General features: G+C 42.8%; 1 protein-coding gene and 1 pseudogene across 1 annotated transcript in view; one reads left to right on the top strand and one right to left on the bottom strand.

Annotated features, from left to right (window-relative positions):
• Positions 1 to 24,519, bottom strand: part of LOC126419684 (unconventional myosin-XVIIIa) — a 1,310,501-nt gene that overhangs the window by 234,061 nt on the left and 1,051,921 nt on the right. The window lies entirely within an intron of this gene.
• LOC126420120 (5S ribosomal RNA) lies at positions 433 to 548 on the top strand (annotated as a pseudogene).

Genomic DNA, 24,519 nt, shown 5'->3' with positions numbered 1-24,519 from the left:
TGGTTAGTGATAGCGACGGGCAGCTTTCCTTTTGCTGCTCTTGCGGTTTCATATGACGTCAACACTGTACTAATAAATAGCTTAAATAGCTGAAATCGCCATCCGGTCCCAATTGCTGGTTGCCTATGCAACGATTTCCAATGCCAACAAAAATCTGATTTTATCACAGTATTTAAAAATTAAAAAGTTGTCGTAAACTACTCATTGAGAGGTATAATATCGTGATAAAGGTTTAACACAATATGGCGTGTTAATCTTCGCAGTGTCAAGATGGAGGGAGAGGGTATCATGTGCCCACCTTTTGAAAATATTATAATCTCGTCAGATGCTTTATGTTTTAAAATTTTGAAAGATATATTTATTTTTTAAATTAAGTCATAACTTTTACCGTTACCATAAAGCTTTTAAGTTTTTCAGCTAAATTTAACCGATGGCAACGGCCTTGCCGCAGTGGATACACCGGTTCCCGTGAGATCACCGAAGTTAAGCGCTGTTGGGCGTGGCCGGCACTTGGATGGGTGACCACCAGCCGCCATGCGCTGTTGCCATTTTTCGGGGTGCACTCAGCCTCGTGATGCCAATTGAGGAGCTAGTAATGGATTCGGTCAAGAATACCATCATGACGACCGGGAGAGCGGTGTGCTGAACCCACGCCCCTCCTATCCGCATCCTCCTCGGAGGATGACACGGCGGTCGGATGGTCCCGGTAGGCCACTAGGCCACTCGTGGCCTGAAGACGGCGTGCTTAAACTCAACCGATAAATTTAAGTGTCGTCATCAATGTGACTTTTCAGTAAACGTCAAATTCAAGATTTCCATGTGCAAGACCCTACTTACAAATCAATAATTCTTTCAAAAGTTCGTTGTCGGTGAAAGTCAGCATCCATTAACGAAATCTTACATTTTAAAAAATTGTTTGTGGTGATCAAAAACTACCCCGACATCCCCCCCCCCCCCTCCCACCGCCACCCTTCTCCTTGGTGATACTGGTTCAAAGTGGTTTTAATGGCTCTGAGCACTATGGGATTTAACATGCGTGGTCATAAGTCCCCTAGAACTTAGAACTACTTAAACCTAACTAACCTAAGGGCATCACACACATCCATACCCGAGACAGGATTCGAACCTGCGACCGTAGCGGTCACGCGGTTCCAGACTGAAGCGCCTAGAACCGCACGGCCACACCGGACGGCAGTGATACTGGCATTGAAAACATGTCGGCAGGTTTTGAAAATATGTCGGTACTGCGAGGATCAAAGTAAGAAACTGAATATTGTCTTAAGGTAGCGTAACTCACAGCTCACTAGTTACGCAAACAATGTTCACACATTATTTGAGAAAGAGAGAACTTAGAGTCTTCCAATGAAGTTTACGCACAATCTCAAGCCCTTTCCAAACTTTTCTCTCGCTGACACCTTCCACAAAACAATAAAATGAAAAAAAAGAATATCGCTTACTGCAAGTCACTGTTCATGCAGCAGAACTTCAACAGTCTCGACGTTTCAATTCATTATTTCTTTTACTAACTCTATCCGTAATACATTTTTCGGATAGTATCCGCATACACCACTGACTGTACCTGCAGAATTATAGCATTGTTCGACACATAGTTCAGAAGATATGACGTCGATGAGAGATAAACAAGATGTTGTTATACATGGAGTTCGAGTCTTTGGGGTTGGAATCATTAATCTAAAATAAATAACTCTCACTAGATTATTACATACTTTCGTAGCCTTTTCATCCCTTACAACTATATGTTACTGAGAAACTATGTGCTACTAAACTACTGAGTTCAACTGAGGCGCCTGATAAAGATAACATAGGTAGAACCAAGAAACAACATATAAGTTGTCGTAGTCTCGCCTTTTCGCATCATATTAGTTAGGTAACAATCCCGATTTCGTTATAGGCTTATTGTTATGAACGAAAAAACTTTTAGGAGCGCAGCTTTCATGAAGTTAAATTACTGTTTCGTTTTATCTAAGGTGTTTTTTTTCTGGAAGATCTAGTCAGCGCACCACGCCTCGCCCTGGAGTTTACCTCGCTGACAGTGTACATTAGGATGTCTGATTTTCGGTGGTGTTTCACAGACATCCACACAGACATCACAACGCAAAAATAGGAAGACCGAAAAAAAATAAAAATAGAAAAGCGAGTGTGGGCAACAGAATAAACAGCAAAGACACATTAAAATAAGAGAGAAAACAATGTAACTCATTCACTATATACAACCGACAAACAAATATTACAGACCACCGAAGATGTTCCGTAAATAAAAGAAAGAGAATGTGTACGACAGAAAACAAAGACTATTATTTAGTTGCACAGGAGGACCACATCTCGCTGTCGTCGTCGTTTTACGCTTTTAATAACGTCATGTTTACGTGAATGGCGCACTGATATGTTTTTGAACAGGTCTCGAGGAGAGAACTGGATTACAGAATAAAGAAATATAGGGTCCTATTTAAGGAAGACGTGTTGCTGTTCGTATCTTCATAAATCACGACTTTAATCAGCACGATTCCCTTTCCTGTTATGTCCCCGTCATAGCTAAACAACGTTTAATTCTGCTTTCACATTCGTTGGCTACGCCAATTCAGAACCAAACTGTCACCTTTCAACCTACTCCTCGGGCTGCGCAACAGAATAGTCTGTCACCTCAACCAAGATTTATGGGAAAGGGGAGGGCGTGTCTTTTCAATAGCACACTTTAACCCAGTCTTCGATACACTCAGCTTTGTCTTTATGCATAGTTTTTACTTTAAATGTAAATGTACTCACTGCCATAAAGCCGAACACGCAGTCTTCCGGTAGCTTGTTTCCTCAACATTGTAACTGATGCACCTTACACAATAATAAGTTATCTCCAACAATGGAAGAAGGCGTACACAATAATACTCAGCTGCATGTTGTTCTAACTGAAGTGAATGACACAAAACACTTATCTATATTTAATCTGCAGATTTCCAGATTTTTCACTACGAAATAATAAAACCATGAATTTGCTTTTTGTTCAAAACTCGTAAATAATAAAACAGGTCTACATAACGTGCTTAAATTTTCATAGTCCGGTACGCGATTACGAGTGCCAATGGCGGAGAAGGAAATTATGAGCTAATTATTGATAAGAAATATAAGCTTGGACTGTACAGTGTGGGGAATATGTATACTTATTATGTTTGATAGCGCAACGTCCTTTCCCTCGTTATTTCATTTCTTCTAAGGACTCTCCGAAACATTAAATGATTACAAAGTTACTATCAAGTTCGAACTCAGATATTTCACACATCCTGTCTTAATGTCGGAACTATAAAACTACAGTGATACAGTTACTGTAATTTAGTTTACGAATATCACGAAACCAGTTTCTAATGTACCGTCTTTGAACGTAATATTGCTTTCCACGTTCATTTCGTTGAGTAAGAGCACGCACACACATTCATATTTCTGACAGTACTGCTACCTGGACTTTAAACAGTACAACACTGGCTAATATACCAGGATAGCTTTTGAAAGAGTTTGAACAAATCCATGACAATTTTGTAACCTCCGAATTTTTCAATAAAGAAACGAACTGCCAACCGGTCGCAAAAAATTCTTCGAATTTTCTCTTTCTCCTCAAGCAATGTCAGTAATTCCCCAATATCTTTCTGACACTCATTACCTCGATGTTGACATGATGTTCGACTCCACAGCAACTTATACGGCATTCGAATGAAATTGCTGCAAACGACTGTAAAACGGGTTGCAGTACTGTACGGAGCGACCATAAAATTTTATTATGGCGAAATAAACACAACTGAAAAGGATCCCGAACCGATGTTGGTCATCTGCGAAGGAAATCGCTTCATGGATATTCGTGTGGAGAATAAAACTGATATACGACCAAGTCGTTCCCTTCCTGATTATAACGATCATTAAGATATTGCGCTGATTTTATAGTAGTCATAACAGGATTTTGATGTCACCTAGTACCTATGTCACAGAGAATGAGTTGGCAGGACTAAGAATTTATTTCAAGAGAAAGGGGCGACCCTGAAACATATGGCACAAAAAATAGTAGCTAAAATTATTTCAGTGTTTCGCAGTTTCAGATTCGTTGTTTTTCGGCGCACTTGCTTTTTGGCGCAATAGGAAGTCATTTGACAGTGCCGCTGCGGCTTAATTTATAGCAACTGAGTCTCGATAACGCGATTGAGTACGGTAGCTACTCTTCCTTTTCTCACAACAATAAAAATAAGAGCGTCGTCTGCGCTGTAGTAAGTTTCAAGATATGCAGGGTACGTATGGGGAAACTTTACGCCGCGCCATTGTCACGTGTGTTTTTGAGGACTGGTATATTGACGACGAACATTCTTATCTGCGCATCTGAAAGGTCAATCCACAGACGCTCCTTCTCTATGTCAGAAGTAAAGAGCTTTAAACATGGAAAGTACGGCTGTCTGCAGTTATTAACTTGCATATGCGTAACTCGTCCTCGGCACGTAACCAAAATTCCTCGTACCGTTGCTATTATCAGGATGTTTAACAGACTCAAAATGGGTGCGAAAGTAAAAAAATCTCGCCGTATCTGTATAGGTATTTCGATTTTTACTCATGCAATAATTTACTTGTCAACGTGAAGTGTTGAAGACTTTAATTGTGCACTGGTAAAAATCACGGAAGTGAATTCCAGTGTAAAGACACATTTTGGAATAAAAAATACCCTAACGAGGAGAACGCGGCAAGTTCCACAACCCGATTTCCCAGAAACTTCGCTCAGTGGAAGAAGAGTCAAAATAAGCGGAAAGGTATCTCGGCTTATCCGAAGATACTCGACCGCTTCTGTGAAAGTGCCAGTCAACGTTTTCGACATACTTTAGATGTCTTTTAGCTCGGGTGGCATTCCACTCGATCTTGTTGTTAACGTCCTTCCAATCTGCTTTGTGGGTAGGGGGTTCACACTGCTTAAGATTTCACGCGTTGGCAATAATTTCGCGCCAAGCCACACAAAGTATCACTTTTCCGAAAACTGGCGCTTCCAATTGTCTATGAATTAAGATGAACTATAGGAATATTTCAGCAACAACAATTTTAAATAAATTTTCTATTCATTTACTTTTCTACTTTTATTTATTTATATAATTCATTCACCAGACACGCAATTAGTAGACGAGTAAGTAATCTTCTACGTGCATGGGTAAGTAAATGAAAAATAAAATAATGCGCGGGTTTCGAAGACGGGGAGCAAAGGCGTGACGATGCGACGCTATCCAGTGTGCCACTACAATGGTTGAACTACTTGCTCGCTAAAAGACACATAAATTACCTCGAAAACTTTGACCGTCTTTTTCACAGAAGTGGTCGAATATTACGAATAATCTGAGACTCATGTTCGGCAATTTTGACCCTCTTCCACAGAGCGAAGCTTCTGTGAAATCGGATTATGACACTCCCCGTGTTTGCCTCTTAAGTGTAGTACATAAGCTCGTAACTTCAGAATGCCACAGTAAATAGTTGGATTATACCTTCCTTTCGACGTCGAAGCCGTGTGTATGGTACGATGAGCCTGTGTGACAAGTCAGAAACTAGAGCAAAACTATGTAAGTTACTAATACAATATTAACAAGAGCAACATCTGGAAAGTGTTAATTATTAGAACGAAAGAAACAAGTACGAAAAGCAATGCCAAAGACGAAAAACATTGTTTTGCTGGCCGCTGTAGACGAGCCGTTCTAGGCTTAGTCCGGAACCACGCGGCTGCTACGGTCGCAGGTTCGAATCCTGCCTCGGGCATGTATGTGTGTGATGTCCTTACGTTAGTTAGGTTTATGTAGTTCTAAGTCTAGGGGACTGATGACCTCAGATGTTAAGTCCCATAATGCTTAAAGCCATTTGAACCATTTGAACTGGTTTTAGATCAACGAAACAAAATTCGATTATTTTCAGTTCACTCTGATATTGCTTAAGATGGAACGTGTACAGTGATTAATCATACTTCAGTAATTACATAGACCAGTGCTTCCCAAGGTGAGCGAGTTACACGCCGATCGGAAAAACATTGAGGAGTCAAATTAAAATGGTTCAAAAGTGTTTCGTTCACGAAACTAAATTACGTTTAAAAGATAATTACTACTTTCACTACCTCTTAAGACTGTAACACTGTTTACATAAATTACCAGTTCCCACATTCTTTCCAAAAGAGGCGTTAACTGGTGACAAAATATGGTGAAGGGTACAGGTTATAAATAAAATGTATGGTCATCATCTTCCACGCATAGCTTATCCACTACATGGTGCTTACATCTATGACAGTAAAATTGAGACATATAGACCAGACACGCTTAAATATCTCGTGAAAATAGCTTCAACAAGTTGCAAGCAGTTCCTGCAGTATGCCCAACATTGATTCACTATTCACTCTGCAACAATAAGCGATCTGACAACACAACACAAACAGTAACTATACAGGGTGTTTATCTTAAGTTAAGACAATGACGTATCTCGAAACTACACATCGGATCAAAAAAAGTTATAATTCCAATTTGTTTGTCTTTGAGAGGGGCATCCAACGATGCCACACTCGACCTGTGCGTGGGTGACAGGGAGGCAACCTTGAAAAGCCCGTCTTTATTTTTTCTAATTGCAAATTACAAATCCACGGGATAAATGTATAAACGTTTGGTCTGAACAATTTTCCTCGTTTCGCCACAGGTGTCGTTGTAATCAGAGGAATAGAAATGGGTACACAATAGTAATGACGTGTTACTCCAATGACCCATGAATATCCCATGGCACATAGAGCAACTCCACGCTGCGAGGGTAGGACAGACCAGTCTTTCATAACTTCTAATTGGAAGCCCCCATTCGCAACGTTATATTCCTCTGACATATCGAACGGGTGACCATTTGACACGCCAGAGCCGCTATCTGTTCTACATCAGCACGATGAGCTCCGATCGCATACGGCCTGTTGCGGTACGAGTTGTTTGCTACACGGCCATGGTGGCTTGTCAAGTAGTCCCGTGTTCGTTATGTCCGAGGAATACAACGTTGCGAATGGGGTTTCCAATTAGAATTTACAAAATATTGGCCTGTCCTACCCTCGCACCACGGAGGTGGGCTCCCGTGTGCCATTTAATATTTAAGGGCCATTGAGCAGCAAGTCGTAAATTACGAGAGTGTATCCATTTGTATTCCTCCAATCACAGCGTCATTTGTGGAAAAACGAAGAAAATGCTTCAGATGAAACATATGTATATTTTGCCGTAGAATCGTAATCTGCCTAAAATACGGGGTTCCCATCGAAGATTTCAAAACTGCACCCCGACACTCACGCACGGGGTGGGGCGGCGGGTCGAGTGTGATATCATTGGATGTCCCCCTTCGAACAAACAAATTGGAATTCTAACTTTTTTTGATTCGATGTGTCGTTTTCGAGGTAGTTCGATGTCTTCTGTTAAAATGAATACCTTATATAATGGCTGCTGCACTGCTGTAATTTATTATTATTATTATTATTATTATTATTATTATTATTAATAATGAGCCCAACAATCAAGTGATTCGCAAACAGTAGGCGAAAGTATAGTTGCACACAGTTTAATTAGACTGATTTTAAATGAGGGAGCAGGGTGTGCGTAAAGCAAGTGACACTTGGGAGAGAGGTGGTGCAGAGGAAACATACTTTGTAACAAGCGTGTACCCTCCAAGCGGATGCTTGCTTTTTCTTCTGGGAACGAATGGTAAGTAGAACTCACGATGCACTGAGTAAGTGTGTATATATATATATATATATATATATATATATATATATATATATATATATACACACACACACACACACACACACACAAAATTGGTACGCTTCTTTCTAACAACCCTTCCCCCCTCCCTCCCTGCCCCCCCCCCCCTCTCTCTCTCTGTCTCTCTCTCTCTCTCTCTCTCTCTCTCTCTCTCTCTCTTTAATATATTAGAGAGAGAGAGAGAGAGAGAGAGAGAGAGAGAGAGAGAGAGAGAGGGTTGTTAGAAAGAAGCGTACCAATTGTCTCACTGACTCGTTTGCTCGTGGATTATCATTAACCTTTCGCCATTTTAAAAATGTGTGAGCCATTTACCTTTCGTCATTTTAAAAATGTGTGTGCTCAAAGGGAATACTTTTTCATTCTAGTTATGCGATAATATTGATGAATGGGGTGAGGGGGGAAGGTTACTAGCCAATATTTGACTACACTCAGGAGAATGGTCCCAGAAAGGTTGGGAACCAATGCCCTAGACAGATCCGAGTTGATATAGTATTCCGTTCTTCCATGTACAATCAATGTGCAATTACAGCGGCAAACCCACCCTCTCTCTGGCCAAAGATTCTCGAATGGTGGACGATATCCTTCCTCCTTCCTTATAACTCAGCTACTACGTATACTCATATCTGAATACAGTACAGGGGTCGTGTAGTACACGCAGAGACATCGAGCATACGTCCTTGGCTCAGTCAAGTTCGGCAGTTTGAGTGCGCGACAAGCATTTCAACGCAGCTCTCTCCTCGATCTCTTGCTAGGAAGATGGTCGAGCAAATAGAAAGCTGCGGGTCGCGCTATGCGGGCTCTCCATCTAACACTGAGAGCTTGCTCTCCACGTTTCGACAGCCTGTGTGGACCAGTGAACGGTTGTGCGCGCAGACAAGCTGCGGAAATTCGATCTGCTGTCCTGTGCACTCCACCGTGTATGGAGGCGCCCGCATTGAACACGTAGTACTGTGGGGGGCAGGGCGGTGGGGTGCGTGGGCGGTGGGGTGCGTGGGTGGAGGGGTGGAGGGAGGGAGGGAGGGAGGGAGGGAGGGAGGTAGGGAGGGAGGAGCTTAGTTAAACACACATCCTCGATGTTTTAGGATTCTATAACTGTCGAAAGATAAAGTGTTTAAAATCCATAATCCCCACCCCCGATTATTTATAGAATCGATATCCCACGTGTAATACAGCTTCAGACGTCTGATTACTAACGTGTTAAATACCTGGCGTTAAGCAAGTAAAAACTTACGGCTAAAGGTAACTCAAAATCCTAATTATGTTCATTTTGGATTTTTCATCCGCCGACTGGATGAATATAGTCGAGATAATTTGCGCTCAGTTTTAAGAAAAGGGAGTTTTTCACGCATCTCAATGTTTAGGACGTGATGTCTCCTGAACCACACGTTACACAATGTTATAATTTTTGCAGGTATATTCAGTGGTATACGTGGATGCTGTCTGCAGAATCTGTTGCGAGTTAGTAGCCAAGAAGGAATGATTTAATGAAATGTTCAAATGTGTGTGAAATCTTATGGGACTTAACTGCTGAGGTCATCAGTCCCTAAGCTTACATACTACTTAACCTAAATTGTCCTAATGACAAACACACACACACCCATGCCCGAGGGAGGACTCGAACCTCCGCCGGGACCAGCCGCACAGCCCATGACTGCAGCGCCCTAGACCGCTCGGCTAATCCCGCGCGGTGATTTAATGAAAACGTCGTGTGAAACGGAAGTTTCTACCACACCGGGACTCAAACCCCTGTTCTCAGCATACCAAGAGCATTCGCCTTAAGGTGAGGTAAGATGGTTCACAACTGTTGTAACTGGTTCTTGGTGTCCCGGATACTGGAAATGAGGCCGAGTTGGGGTATGAGCTGATCCCACACGTCATGTTCCATCGGAGACAGATCTGGGGATCCTGTTGGCCACGACAACAGTTCAACAACACTATAACGCTTCATAGAGACATGTGCCATGCGTGTGTGGTATCATCCTGATGAGAAATGGCACCACAGTACTGACACTTGAGAGGTAACACATCAGGACGCAGTGGTATCTCCGTAATGTACTGTTGTGCCTTCAGGGTTCCCTCAACCACTACGAGCCGTGAGCTGAAATCATACCCGATATCTCTCTCACACCACGACGCCCGGAGTAACACCACTGTTCCTCTCCGGAACATTGGAAGAATGGGATACCTTTCATTAGCAGTCCATGTTTCCCAGTCGCTGCACCGCTCCGAACGCATTTGGCTGTGTTACCTACGACATGGGCGGTAATTTCCTAGTTTGGTTGCTACCAGTCTCTGATCAATGGTTCAGGATGACGTAGAGTGCTGCAGGGAGTCCATTGCTAATCCTCGGGTGCCAGGTGCACGGGCTACGATGTGCTTGGTGCACGACACGGCTATTCCCCTTTGTCGGAGTGAGATGTGGTCTACCGAAACACACAACACGTACTGCCTGTCCTAACGCTCCCAAGTAGTCCAACAAACGGGCCATATCACATCTTTAAGCACGACAAAGTTGGATATTGCACGATTCGACCGTCCGGCGAAATGGAGACCCACAAGGAGTATCCGTTCAACCTCCGTTAGGTGCTGATAACGCAGTTTCATACGGGTACACGGCATCTCCGTGTCATTCACAGTGATCACTCAACACCTGATGCTCTCCACGCCCCTTATATACCCTACCAGGCTGGTAACAACACTAAACACGAACAACAGTAATGCACTCTACCTGCCGCACTGAACTGCAGCTCTAATCATATAAATACCTGGTCATGGTGTATACGTGTGCGACCATGTCTTCGGGTGCTTCACTTTTTTTGTCAGTCAGTGTACTTCCTTTCGTATATAGCTCTGTTATTCGTTCTATTTCGAGACTTGTTTTCAACATTGTCAGTCTGGTATGTGCTAGTGCTTGTTGCAGAGTTTAGAGAACGCCGTTCGCTGTGCGGGAGTATATTTCACTGCGAGGACGGCTCCTTTCACCGGTTCCACTCCCGTCACTTTAAAAGGGACGGCCAGGCTTTAGCTGTGAATAATCAACGTCCGCGGAAGATGCCGAGAGACTCTAGCTGGTTCTTGTGATGTCGCATAAACTACTGCGGTGTTCACGAAGATCCTGTTACCGCAGTATCTTGCCACAGACGACATAGCACTCAGACCTAGGATAGAAAGCGCAAATACTTTGCAGAAGTCAAACAATAAAAGTGTTTGAGATAAGAGAGGGAGAATGCCAGGAGACACCCGAACAAGGATCAAAACGTCAATTGCATGTGAACACTGAACTAAAGGTCGTATACAGGTACTCATATGATGAATGAGAAAGGTGTATGTCACGGTTTGAAATGTCAACATCTGAGCGACAGAAGTTCTTCAAGGAACGAGTCCTTCCACTTGTCTCTGGGGAGCATTGGTTGTCAATTCAGAGTTGATGTCAACCTTAGTTGAGTCATTCTGGATGCTGTCTTGCTTCGTTAACTCTTTGTCTTCGACTTCCCCTCATTCTAGCTTTTGTCTTGGAGGAGGTCGCCGTTGGTAGTCTACGTCCGATGTTTCTCGATTGCAGGTCGAAAGATTTTCTTTCTTGGAGAAAGTAACTGAGAGACATTATCCTTTCAGCCACTGTATTTCCACACTGACGTCGCAGCAGGTAGTCTCGACTAAAGAAGTTCAGCGTATGTACAGATGTAAACGGAAGTAGGGATAGGTGAACGAAGTTACACATCGACCTTCCTCCACAAAACATGTGACGGCTTGCGGAGTATGGACGTTGTTTTTGTTTCTGTTGTTGTTGTCTTCTGTTCGAATAATGGTTTGATGCAGCTCTCCACGCCACTGTATCCTGAGTAAGCCTCTTCATCTTCAAATAACTACTGCAACTAACATCCATCTGAAACTGCTTACTGTATTCATCTATTAATCTCCCGCTACAATTTACAATTTTCACGCCCTTCCCTTTCCTCCCACAGAAAATTAATGATTTCTTGATGTCTCAGAATGTGTCCCATCGACCGATCGCATCTTTTACTCAAGTTGTACCACACATTTTTATTGTCCTTAGTTCTATTCAGTACCTCCCAGTTAGTTACGGGATATGCTCATGTAATTTCCAACACCTTGATCTCTCAGAATGTGTCCTATCAATCGATCCCTTCTTTTGGTCAAGTTGTGCCAAAAATTTCTTGTCTCCTCATTTCTATTCAGTATCTCCTCATTAGCTACGTCATCGTCGCATCTAATTGTCAACATTCTTCTGTAGCGCCACATTTCGAAAGCTTCTGTTCTCTTCTTGCGTGAATTGCTTATCATCCACGTTTCACTTCCATACATGGCTGACCTCCAGATAAATTTATATTCGAGGTTAACAAATTTCTCTTCTTCAGAAACGCTTTTCTTGTTATTTTATATCCTCTCTACTTTGTCCATCATCAGCCATTTTACTGCCCAAATAGCTAAACTCATTTCCTTTTGGTGTCTCGCTTCCCATTCTAATTCCCTCAGCATCGCGTACTTTAATTCGTATACATTCCATACCCCTGTTTTGCTCATATTCATCTTACATTCTCCTTTAGGATACTGTCCATTCCGTTCAACTGGTCTTCCGAAGTCCTGCACTGCATCTAGCACAATTAAAATCTCATCGGCAAACCCCGAAGTTTTTATTTCTTCTCGCTGACTTTTAATTCCTACTCCAAATTTTTCCTTTGGCTTCCTTTACTGGTTGCTCAACGTGCAGATTGAAGTAAATCGGGGATAGGCTACAACCCTGTCCCACAGATTTGTCAACCACAATTTCCAGTTCATGCCCTTTGACTTGCATTACTAGGGCCTGGTTTCCGTAACAAATTGTAAATGACCTATCGGTCCCTACATTTTATATCTGCTATCTTTCGAAGCGAGCGTTATGATCAACACTGTCGAAAGCTTTGTCTATGTCTGCAAATGCTTTTTCCTTTGACTAACCTAAACTCTAAGAGTGTCTCTGTTGCCTCGCGTGTTCTTACATTTCTGCGGGACCTAAACTTATCTTCCCGACGATCAGCGTCTACCAGTTTTTCCTTTCTTCTAAAATAACACATGTTAGTATTTTGGAACGATAAATTATTAAACAGGTGACACCTGTCAGCACCTGGTTTCTTTGGGACTGGAATTACCACTTTCACATAGACGTCTATGTACGTATGATAGAATTTGTGAACTTCTGAAGTTACTTCACGCTATTTCGTACAAACAACAAATTAACAAAGGACGTAACACGTGTGGTTTAAATTCACCAAGAGCGTCAGGTGTCGTATGTCTAATGTTATTTTTGAGTGCACATAAACGGAAGCTCCAGCTGACATTCTTCCATCACTACATTCACGTGTAGTAATTAACGAGTCGCTAACAATTTCAATTTCTCTGATTAGGTATTCCCATTATTTTTAACTTACAGACACGATCGGTTGAGGTTTTCTGGCATGGGAACCGTGTTAAACGGCTACCCACAGGACTCTTTGACTAACTGCGGCGTCATTCACCTCCACAATTCTGAGAAGCGCCAAAGCGATTCGGGACAGCTCTCAATAGATCTTGTTACGTTACGCCCAGAGTTAATTATTGCACTACAATGGACGAAAGAATCGCAGAACACGAGGTCAGGAAAAAGTAACTGTAAAGGCATATTGTTCGCCGCGGTAATCGAACGCTTTGAAAACGTAATGGAACGGTGGATATGTGGAAAAAGTAGCACGAAATGAAAGCAGCTAGCAATATCGAATTGTCGACGGCAATCTGCAGAAAGAAAAATTGATTCTATCACACAGAGCGTTAACAGAGAGCTACAGATACAATGAAGTCGACTAAAAGCTAGCTCATCACCAACGACAGCTGCCTCTGAGTGACTTTCACCTGTATACTGGTATCAAGAACAGGTAACAGGAATGAGTCAGTTCCATTAAGCTCCAAAGCCGCCACGAACTGTTTGAGTGACAGAATCCTACCAGAATGAGTGTGACTGGATGGAACAACATTTTTCCCTTTATTTTGCATTTTTGACTGCCGTTTGGTCTTAGTAAGCATCTTCAAATGTGACAATGGAAACACAGTCTAAACTCTAACTTCAAATCAAATTTGAACTACCTCGCTGCAAATCAAAATACTATGCCACCTACGTAACAAATGGGAGGTTGGTTGTCTCCATGGCAGCCACCTCGTTGAATTTCTTTTAATGCACTCGGCAATGTACGCTAATGACAGGCTTCAATGCCTGGAAGATGAACCCCACCTACGCACTGTCACAGGAATGTGAAGGCCTACCTGGATGAAAATGTACCACGCCAATGGACTTTGAGGATCAGTCGAGATTCCTGGACAGTCTCCAGACCCTATGCCGATCGATGTTTCTTATGGTTCATAATGAAGGATATAGTGTCCGCCGTAAAACACGTAATCCGGACACACTTTGCGATGAGATTCAAGCGGTGTCCGAAAGAACAGACACCATATCCATATAAAAATATAGTTGTGGCAATACCGACCATGACCTTCCTCTTCTGTGCATATTACCCGAACTCTTACGGGATTCGGTAAGAATGTATTCCACGAGTAATGAGTGTGTTCGGTCGAGACACTACGAATGTAGTGTGTGGACATATCAGGTGAGAATGTGGATCTCGCGGGAGGCGTGCGCGAGATAGTCCCTGCAGTCGCACTATCCTCTGTGCCCTCGGTGGCTCAGATGGATAGAGCGTCTGCCATGTAAACTGGAGATCCCGGGTTCGAGTCCCGGTCGGGGCACACATTTTCAACTGTCCTCGTTGATATACATCAACGCCCTTCAGTAGCTGAAGGTATTAAGATATAAGTACGGAATTAGTCGAGACTCATACTCGGAAATGTACTTTAACCAACATTCAGTTTCGTTTCAAAGTGGGCTATTAGCCGTACTTCTCCCAGAAAGTTAATCTTGTAGACAGGAAAATAAATGCTCTATCATAATTCAAAGTGTGTACACATTTTTAAGACGCCATGATTTAAATATGTCTTATAAATAATTTTACATTATTGTTCCATCAGGTTATCTAGTAAGCAATGCAGTTTAAACAACATTTTGACGATGTATCAGTATTATTTTCTTAGATGAAATTTTCTATGTATTGCAGATCTGAAGATAGCTAATTAATTAAGCCGAAACTAGTTATCAATAAGAAATCATATTTCTGAACATGACAAATAAAGGATTTCTTCTGAATCCACAATTTCCGTATTTTTGGTGTCCTGAAGCAAGACACTCGTGGCTGTCGATTTGCTTCGTACGAAGTTGTGCATGCCTGAGTACAGTCGCGGCTTTGTAGGCAACTGAAATACATTCTCACGTATATTTGTATTTTCGTAGTCAAAAATGTAGCACTGCCTTGAAAACCACTTTCGTTCGGTCACACCATCAACAAGTCACTGACCATCTTGTCTCTCAGCAGAAAAATGTATTAACAGTGTTGGCGACCACTTTTGAAATATTAAACTGTTTACTCACTCTTTTCCAATCTGTCCCTTTTTCATTTGACTGCCTCTTATAAATTAATAGAAGTATGTTCTGCAATATTCAACTTTATATAGGATAATGGGTGATACTGAGGGAATTAGATTAGGAAATGAGTCAGCTAAAGTAGTAAAGGAGTTTTGCTATTTGGGGAGCAAAATAACGGATGATGGTCGAAGTAGAGAGGATATAAAATGTAGACTGGCAATGGCAAGGAAAGCGTTTCTGAAGAAGAGAAATTTGTTAACGTCGAGTATAGATTTAAGTGTCAGGAAGTCGTTTCTGAAAGTATTTGTATGGAGTGTAGCCATGTATGGAAGTGGAACATGGACGATTAATAGTTTGGACAAGAAGAGAATAGAAGCTTTAGAAATGTGGTGCTACAGAAGCATGCTGAAAATTAGATGGGTTGATCTCATAACTAATGAGGTATTGAATAGAATTGGGGAGGAGTTTGTGGCACAATTTGACTAGAAGGGATCGGTTGGTAGGACATGTTCTGGGGCATCAAGGGATCACCAATTTAGTATTGGAGGGCAGCGTGGAGGGTAAAAATCGTAGAGGTAGACCAAGAGATGAATACACTAGACATATTCAGAAGGATGTAGGTTGCAGTAGGTACTGGGAGATTTAAAAGGTTGCACAGGATAGAATAGCATGGAGAGTTGCATCAAACCAGTCTCAGGACTGAAGACAACAACAACAACAACAACAACAACAACAACGACATATAATTTTTTTAAATACAATTTTTTTAGATACTTGCGGCCTCTGTTCAGGAGACGGTTTGTTCCATTTTGTGAACATGCTAAGAACCATGAACCAATTATTTTCAAGATTTCCGTCTACGTTACTGGCCGATCTGTCGCAATTCAGTACAGCGTATATTGTTATTTCTATGATACTGAAATAACCGAAAAAAAATGGTAGTGAAATGGTTAAAGTACAGCAAGCTCCTGATGATCAGGGACACGTATATCTGGTTTTTATAACAAAAATTGAGAAACTGAAGCCGATGTATTTTGTTGTGTTTGAACGAATATTTTCATGTATATCTGACCGTCACACTTCCTTGAAATATTTACCATTGGTCTTTTGGTACGTGCAAGTATTTTACTCTTATACTACGTACGTAGCCGATTTCCTGTCTATATCTTTGTCTAGCCTTTTCCCTAGAAGCAAAAGGTCGGTAATTTCCAACTCACTCAAAGCCGATAGTAAGTTCTCTTCTGTGATGGTTTCCTTCAGACTTCTTGCTGTGCATTGATATGAAAAGGAAGCATTGATCACTTATTAGAGTACGCATGTCTAAATTCGTTTGACTGTCCCGATGTTTAAATTCTCCAGAAAACGAGACTCCTCGCCAGGAAAACCGTGAACGAAAAACAGAAACTGCTTCCTCATTGTATTTACAAAACATGCTACTTGTCAGATTTGAAAGACCAGTCCATTAATTACACGTCAGCAACCTGAAACTGATAAGTTATTTACAAAAATCACACCTAAGACACACAGTATTTTGTATCTCTTCATTTCAGTACACTTTGGGGGGAAAATCTTCCAATCTTTTTTCCGTTTGCGTTTTTCATTCGCTTTCTCGTGACAAAATTTGTCATTTTCTGGAGATTCAAAAGATAGCTATGATGAAAAGAATTTTGTCCTGCACACACTGATAGCAGATCAACGCATTTCAGTGGCTTAGTGTGCGTAATAACGGGTTCTTCGACTGCCTTGTCTTCATTTTCTTCCTCTATCAAACACACACTGTTCACAATTTCCGCTGCACAATCTCACGTCACAGGCATCACTATTCAAACACCCACGGATGTTTTCGTCTTCTACGTATTCACAACGAGGAATTTGTATCGTAACTGAAAACATCGTTCTCATTATAATGCAACACTTCAGGATTGGATTTTTATTTTTCCGAGATGGACGAACGAAGCACGTATATTTGAAATTTCTGGAACTGTGGGTAAGCCATTAGGCCTACTCCGCAATTTCTTTTCTTCCAAGAGTGATAGTTCTCCAAGGTATGCTGGAGAAATTCTGCGAAATGTGGGAGGTATGAAAAGAGGTACTGACAGTAGTAAAGCTGGGAGAGCGGATCGTTTAGTTGCCGGCGGTTGTAATGTTTTGAAGATACATTTCTCAGACCCTACTTATTTTTGAATTTACTGTTGCTAACAACTTGTTTTAGTTACTAAGTTTCGGAGTACTTTGAAGAACGTTAATTCAAAGCTAATCAACTGTTATTAAACGTCTGTAGATAAAACATGTAAAAAAATGTCGGTATAGCATTTGTCCACGAATTGCAATCGTCCTGGAGTCATCTACCTCGTCTTTCCTCCAAGATCACATTTCAGTTCCCCGTGTATTGTTGCTACACTTTGGTACGGGCTATACCGACCTCCAACGATTCTATGATAGCGTGGCCCAGCGTTCGATGTCTGTCGTAATACCAACTCGATAAGGATTCCAAACAATGAAACAGTACTCGAGAATTGGTCGCACTGCTGTTGCGTGCGTGTGTGTGGGTGTAGATCGAACTATGTGCAACGCCTTCACCTCGGCCGTTGCTGGAGACGCGTGGGCCGTCAACACCACGTGGTATGTAGCGGGGGCACGTGCGACGCGCATCCCGGAAGCTGCCAGCGGCAGGGAGGGGCCGCGGCTTCCGGCAAAACGCCAACAGCTGGCTGGCATGGCGGCCCTGCGGAGCGCCGTTGCTGCTTACCAGAAGGCGTGTTGTGTCGTCTTCGGCTGCTACGGGGACTCGCCCGTGATATTCTAAACGCACGGACAGTCCCGTCGATGAATTTCTAGTTGTAGTGTTGTAAAGCGATAAGAAGTGGAATGGGCACGTAAGGTCGTTGTAGGGAAGGCGAATCGTCGACTTCGGTTTATTGGTAGAATTCCAGATGAAGTGCAGTTCACCAATAAAGGACACGTATACAGGGTGGTCCATTGATGATGACTGGGCCGCCAAATATCTCACAAAATAAGCATCAAACGAAAGAACTACAAAGAACGAAACTCGTCTAGCTTGAAGGGGGAAACCAGAATGCGCTATGGTTGGCCCGCTAGATGGCGCTGCCATAGGTCATACGGTTATCAACTGCGTTTTTTTTTTGAATTGGAACCCCCATTTTTAATTACATATTCGTTTGGTACGTAAAGAAATATGAATGTTTTAGTTGGATCACTTTTTTCGCTTTGTGATAGTTGGCACTGTAATAATCACAAACGTATACGTGGTATCACGTAACGTTCCGCCAGTGCGGACGGTATTTGCTTCGTGATACATTACCCGTGTTAAACTGGACCGTTTACCAGTTGCGTAAAAGGTCGATATCGTGTTGATGTATGGCTATTGTGATCAAAATGCCCAACGGGCGTGTGCTATGTATGCAGTTCGGTATCCTGGACGGCATTATCCCAGTGTCCGGACCGTTCGTCGGATAGTTGCGTTATTTAAGGAAACAGGAAGTGTTCAGCCACATGTGAAACGTCAACCACGACCTGCAACAAATGATGGTGCCCAAGTAGGTGTTTTAGCTGCTGTCGCGGCTAATCCGCACATAAGTACCAGACAAATTGCGCGAGAATCGGGAATCTCAAAAACGTCGGTGTTGAGAATGCTACATCAACATCGACTGCACCCGTACAATATTTCTAAGCACCAGGAATTGCATTGCGACGACTGAACGTCGTGTACCGTTCTGCCACTGGGCAGAAGAAAAATTACGGGACGATGACAGATTTTTTGCAAACGCTCAATTTAGCGACGAAGCGTCATTCACCAACAGCGGTAACGTAAACCGGCATAATATGCACTATTGGGCAACGGAAAATCCACGATGGCTGCGACAAGTGGACATCAGCGACCTTGTCGGGTTAACGTATGGTGCGGCATTATGGGAGGAAGGATAATTGGCCCCCATTTTATCGATGGCAATCTAAATGGTGCAATGTATGCTGATTTCCTACGTAATGTTCAACCGATGTTACTACAAGAAGTTTCACTGCATGACAGAATGGCGATGTACTTCCAACATGATGGATGTCCGGCACATAGCTCGCGTGCGGTTGAAGCGGTATTGAATAGCATATTTCATGACAGGTGGCACGTTCACCGGATCCGAAGTCCCCGGATTTCTTTCTGCGGGGAAAGTTGAATGATATTTGCTATCGTGATCCACCGACAACGCCTGACAACATGCGTCAGCGCATTGTAAATGGATGTGTGAAAATTACGGAAGGAGAAGTACTCGCTGTTGAGAGGAATGTCGTTGCACGTATTGCCAAATGCATTGAGGTGACGGACATCATTTTGAGCATTTATTACATTAATGTGGTATTTACTGGTAATCACGCTGTAACAGCATGCGTTCTCAGAAATGTTAAGTTCACAAAGGTACATGTATCACATTGGAACAACCGAAATAAAATGTTCAAACGTACCTATGTTTTGAATTTTAATTTAAAAAACCTACCTGTTACCAACTGTTCGTCTAAAATTGAAGGCCATGTGTTTGTGACTATTACAGCGCCATCTATCACAAAGCGAAAAAAGTGATCCAACTAAAACATTCATATTTCTTTACGTACTACACGAATATGTAATAAAAAAATGGGGGTTCCTATTTAAAAAAAACGCATCTGATATCCGGTTGACCTATGGCAGCGCCATCTAGCGGCCCAACCATAGCGCCATCTGGTTTCCTCCTTCAAGCTAGATGAGTTTCGTTCTTTGTAGTTTTTTCGTTTGACGCTTATTTTGTGAGATATTTGGCCCGGTCATGATCAATGGACCACCCTGTAGCACTCTAGTGGGACCCATTCTTGAGTACTGCTAGAGCGTTTGGGATCACTAAAGAATGACGTCCGTGCTGCTAGTTTGTTACCGGTAGGTTCGATCAACAGATGAGTATTAGGGAAGGAAATCGTGCGTGGCCTTTCAAAGGAATCATCCCGGCATTCTCCTGGAGCGAGTTAGAGAAATAACGGAAATCGTAAATTTGGATGGCCGGACGCGCGTTTCAACGGTTGCTTTCCCGAATGCGAGTCCAGCATGCTAACCACTGCGCCACCTCGCTCAGTGACGCCGAAGACGTAACAGAAACACTAACTCGTACGGAATCGTGTAGGCAGTCGTTTCTCGCCCACTCCATTAAATGCTGCTCTGAACATCGAAGTGACACAGATACATGACATTTTTCGAACATAGTCAGCAATTCCCTGTACACGACGGCCGAAACATTCTACTGACGCTTCAGTTCCTCGACGAGAGAAATCCGCAGTAACTAGTAGTACAAGGTATCCCCCGCCATGCACCGGTATGGTGGCTACCGGACTGTGGTCGTAGATGCAGATGTAAACCAACGTACAGCACAGGTATGCCCCTGGTGTGGAGCTCCTAGAGGGTTCGATAGGTGTTTGTATTTTTCGTAGACGCGCGCAAATAGATTTTAAAAAATCATATAGAGAGTGTATTCGATTGTCCGTGTGCCAGTTATACGTGCTTTTCAGAATGAATTCTCGTTCTGCAAGCGAATGTGTGTTTCCTGGTAGATTGAAACTTGTATAGCCCGTACCAAAGTATAGCAACAATGCTCGGGGAACGATAACGTGATCTTGGAGGAATGACGAGGTAGTTCTCGCGCAACCCTGGTGAGTAAATTTAGAATAATAGAACAAAAAAAGTTAGGATGCGTACAGAGGTACACGAGGTGGTCAGAAACAGTCTGAAAAGCTTGTGGTATAGGATAGGCTGTACTGAAAAATAACTCTAACGTTGCACCTAGTACCGTCTCACGTACAATTTGTGTCTCTTCTTCGGTTTCAGGAAACCACATTAAGAACACGTTTGGCTGCACCATCTCTGGCGGGCCGCTTGAATTTCTGCACGCAACGGTCTGATTGGTTAACTTCAATGCTTATTGACTCGGAGACGGCGCACCGTATCGAACTTTTCCTTTAACAATTATTTCTCGTCACAACGTACCCAGCAACAACATTATAAGCCTTTCAGACTGTTGCTGAGCAACCTGTGTAGACTGATGGAATAGGAAAGAAAACTTAATTTCTGCTGGATGTCCGCTCCGCCGCGCACTGTACAGAGACTTACGGAGAGTGTGTGTGTGTAGATGTACGTAGCGTCTTGAGAGAGTAACTTACATACGTCGTCCCACGCTAATACCATTGCGCAAGAATGGAGGCGCATCGTCAGGAGAGAGTACACGTTCCACGTTCCCTGCAGAGAGAGTTCTGCTACGGCTGGAATAACAGGTCCGTCACAGAGTACGACTGAGGAGACGTTGCAACTGGAAACGTGCTCCAAGTTTGACGTAGGCAGGGCAGTACAATTGTTGCAGACAAAACGTCTAAATTTCACACACATTCACCGTGTAATTTTGACGGTATATGGAAGAAATGCAATAGTGCATCCAACCATAGTGAAATGACGCCAACAATTTGACCAATACTGACAGACGTGCCTGATCGGGAAGTCTAGATTCCACACCATGCGATTTCCATCTTTTCGGCAGGATGAAAGAACTTACGGAGAGGGGGGGGGGGTAGATTTTCCAACAATGAAGACGTCCATAGGACCATTCTCGAATGGCTCCGTTACCAAGCAGCGGATTTCTATCGTCGAGGTCTTTAACGACCGGCAGAACATCATGACCATTGTTTTCAGAGACGTCATGTATCTGTAGTACTTTGAAGCAGTCAATAAAAGTTTCTTGGTCCTCCGTAATAATGTGTAACACTTCTCGAAGCCCCCTTGTAGATGGAATAAAGGTCCGCTGAAGTCTCATTACACTACCGTCCACAAACACAGGAATCATTGAATATCTAGAAATAACCATCCGAACCGATTTAACGTGGAACCACGACGTACATTGAGAGGAAGGTGGATGCTAGACCTCTTCACTAGAAGAACCGTAAGGAAATGAAATTCATCCACACACAAAATCGTCTGCGGAACACTCGTCCCACTGGTGCTTCTTCAGTATTAGCATTAAGCTTAGGCAGCTGGTATCACATACCTACCAAGGGCTTCTCAAGTCCATGCCATGCACTGTCTCTACTATTTATCAGGTGGTAAAAACTTTATAATGTCCGCATACATATTTCTTTATTTACAATGACGTCGACAGACTTTGTTAGGTGTATGTCCCTGTTTAGCATTTACAGACGATTGTCATATCACTGTGATTTTTTTAATGATCAAATGTGTGTGAATTTCTAAGGGACCAAACTGCTGAGGTCATCGGTCCCTAGACTTATACACTACTTAAACTAACTTTAACTTATGCTAAGAACAACAAATAACACCCATGCCAGAGGGAGGACTAACCACCGGCGGGAGTGTGATTTTTATGACGTGACACGTCATAGTGTGATTTTTATGACGTGACACCTAGGAGGAGTGTATGTAAATGGATACAGCAATGTGCACACGGTGCTTTTTGATTTTAAATGTTTTATTTGTGACAAACCTTTGTATAATATGCTACATTTTATCCACTGACATGAGAACCTCGCGTGAGGTTCCAAATCAGAATGACCACGTCTTATAAAAAAAAAAATAAAAAATAAAGATCTGAAGATGACAGCAAAATCTGTCGAAACCGGTCGTTGTAAACAAAAAAAATATATTTATACGATCTTGGCTTTGGAAAGATTTTACCTAGTAAAAACAGACCGCTCCTTCTGGTTTCTCAACATGAGGCAATTCAATTATCAGGTGGTCATATCGTTTCAGCTCCTCATTGTTCGCTGTAAACAGTAATCGGACTTAAACTTGATTGGGGTAGTCCCGAAATTTCCATTACATTTGTCGAATCCGCCGCATTAAAAACATTACGTGAGACATCCTGTACATGCAGATTCGGTGGGTGGTTAGTTCAAAATATAGTCGAAAGCTTCTACAAATCAGTGATTTTCAGATCGTGTGGTAATGATTAGGATGATATTTGGTTTGTGGGGGCGCTCAGTTGCGTGGTTATCAGCACCCGTACTATTCCCAATCTTTCCCCGAATGATGGTGATGTGATGTGGCCAGCAGAAACATCCAGTCCCCGTGCGGAGAAAAATTCCCTACCGGAAATCGAACCTGGGACCCTGTGATCCAGAGGCAGCAACGCTGCCCACTAGACCACGAGCTGCGGAGTGATAATTCATAATTCCATACGCAACTTAATAATGCCCTTTCTGCTACAGCCACTTCTAAACTAGATCGTCTTCTGCCACCAATAGAATTTATTATTTTGTATCGACGGCTAAAAATGTACATACACTACTGGCCATTAAAATTGCTACACCACGAAGACGACGTGCTACAGACGTGAAATTTAACCGACAGGAAGAAGATACTCTGATATGCAAACGATTAGCTTTTAGAGCATTCACACAAGGTTGGCGCCGGTGGCGACACCTACAACGTGCTGACATGAGGAAAGTTTCTAACCGATTTCTCATACACAAACATCAGTTGACCGGCGTTGCCTGGTGAAATGTTGTTGTAATGCCTTGTGTAAGGAGGAGAAATGCGTACCATCACGTTTCCGACAATGATAAAGGTCGGACTGTAGTCTATCGCGCTTTCGGTTTATCGTATCGCGACATTGTTGCTCGGGTTGGTCGAGATCCAATGACTGTTAGCAGAATATGGAATCGGTGGGTTCAGCTGGGTAATACGGAATGCCGTGCTGGATCCCAACGGCCTCGTATCACTAGCAGTCGAGATGACAGGCATCTTATCCGCATGGTTGTAAGGTATCGTGCAGCCACGTCTCAATCCGTGAGTCAACAGATGGGGACGTTTGCAACACAACAACCATCTGCACGAACAGTTCGACGACGTTTGCAGCAGCATGGACTATCAGCTAGGAGACCATGACTGCGGTTTACCCTTGATGCTGCATCACAGACAGGAGCGCCTGCGACGGTGCACTCAAACACGAACCGGAGTGCACGAATGGCAAAACGTCATTTGTTCGGTTGAATCGAGGTTCTGTTTACAGCATCATGATGGTCGCATCAGTGTTTGGCGACATCGCGGTGAACGCATATTGGAAGCGTGTATTCGTCATCGCCATAGTGGCGTATCACCCGGCGTGATGGTATGGGGTGCCATTGGTTACACGTCTCGGTCACCTCTTTGAACAGTGGACGTTACATTTCATATGTGTACGACCCGTGGCT

Source organism: Schistocerca serialis, chromosome 9 (assembly GCF_023864345.2).
Source record: "Schistocerca serialis cubense isolate TAMUIC-IGC-003099 chromosome 9, iqSchSeri2.2, whole genome shotgun sequence".
NCBI classification, from domain to species: domain Eukaryota; kingdom Metazoa; phylum Arthropoda; class Insecta; order Orthoptera; family Acrididae; genus Schistocerca; species Schistocerca serialis.
The sequence above is the reverse complement of the archived record's forward strand: the minus strand, read 5'-3'. Positions and strand labels throughout refer to the sequence as shown.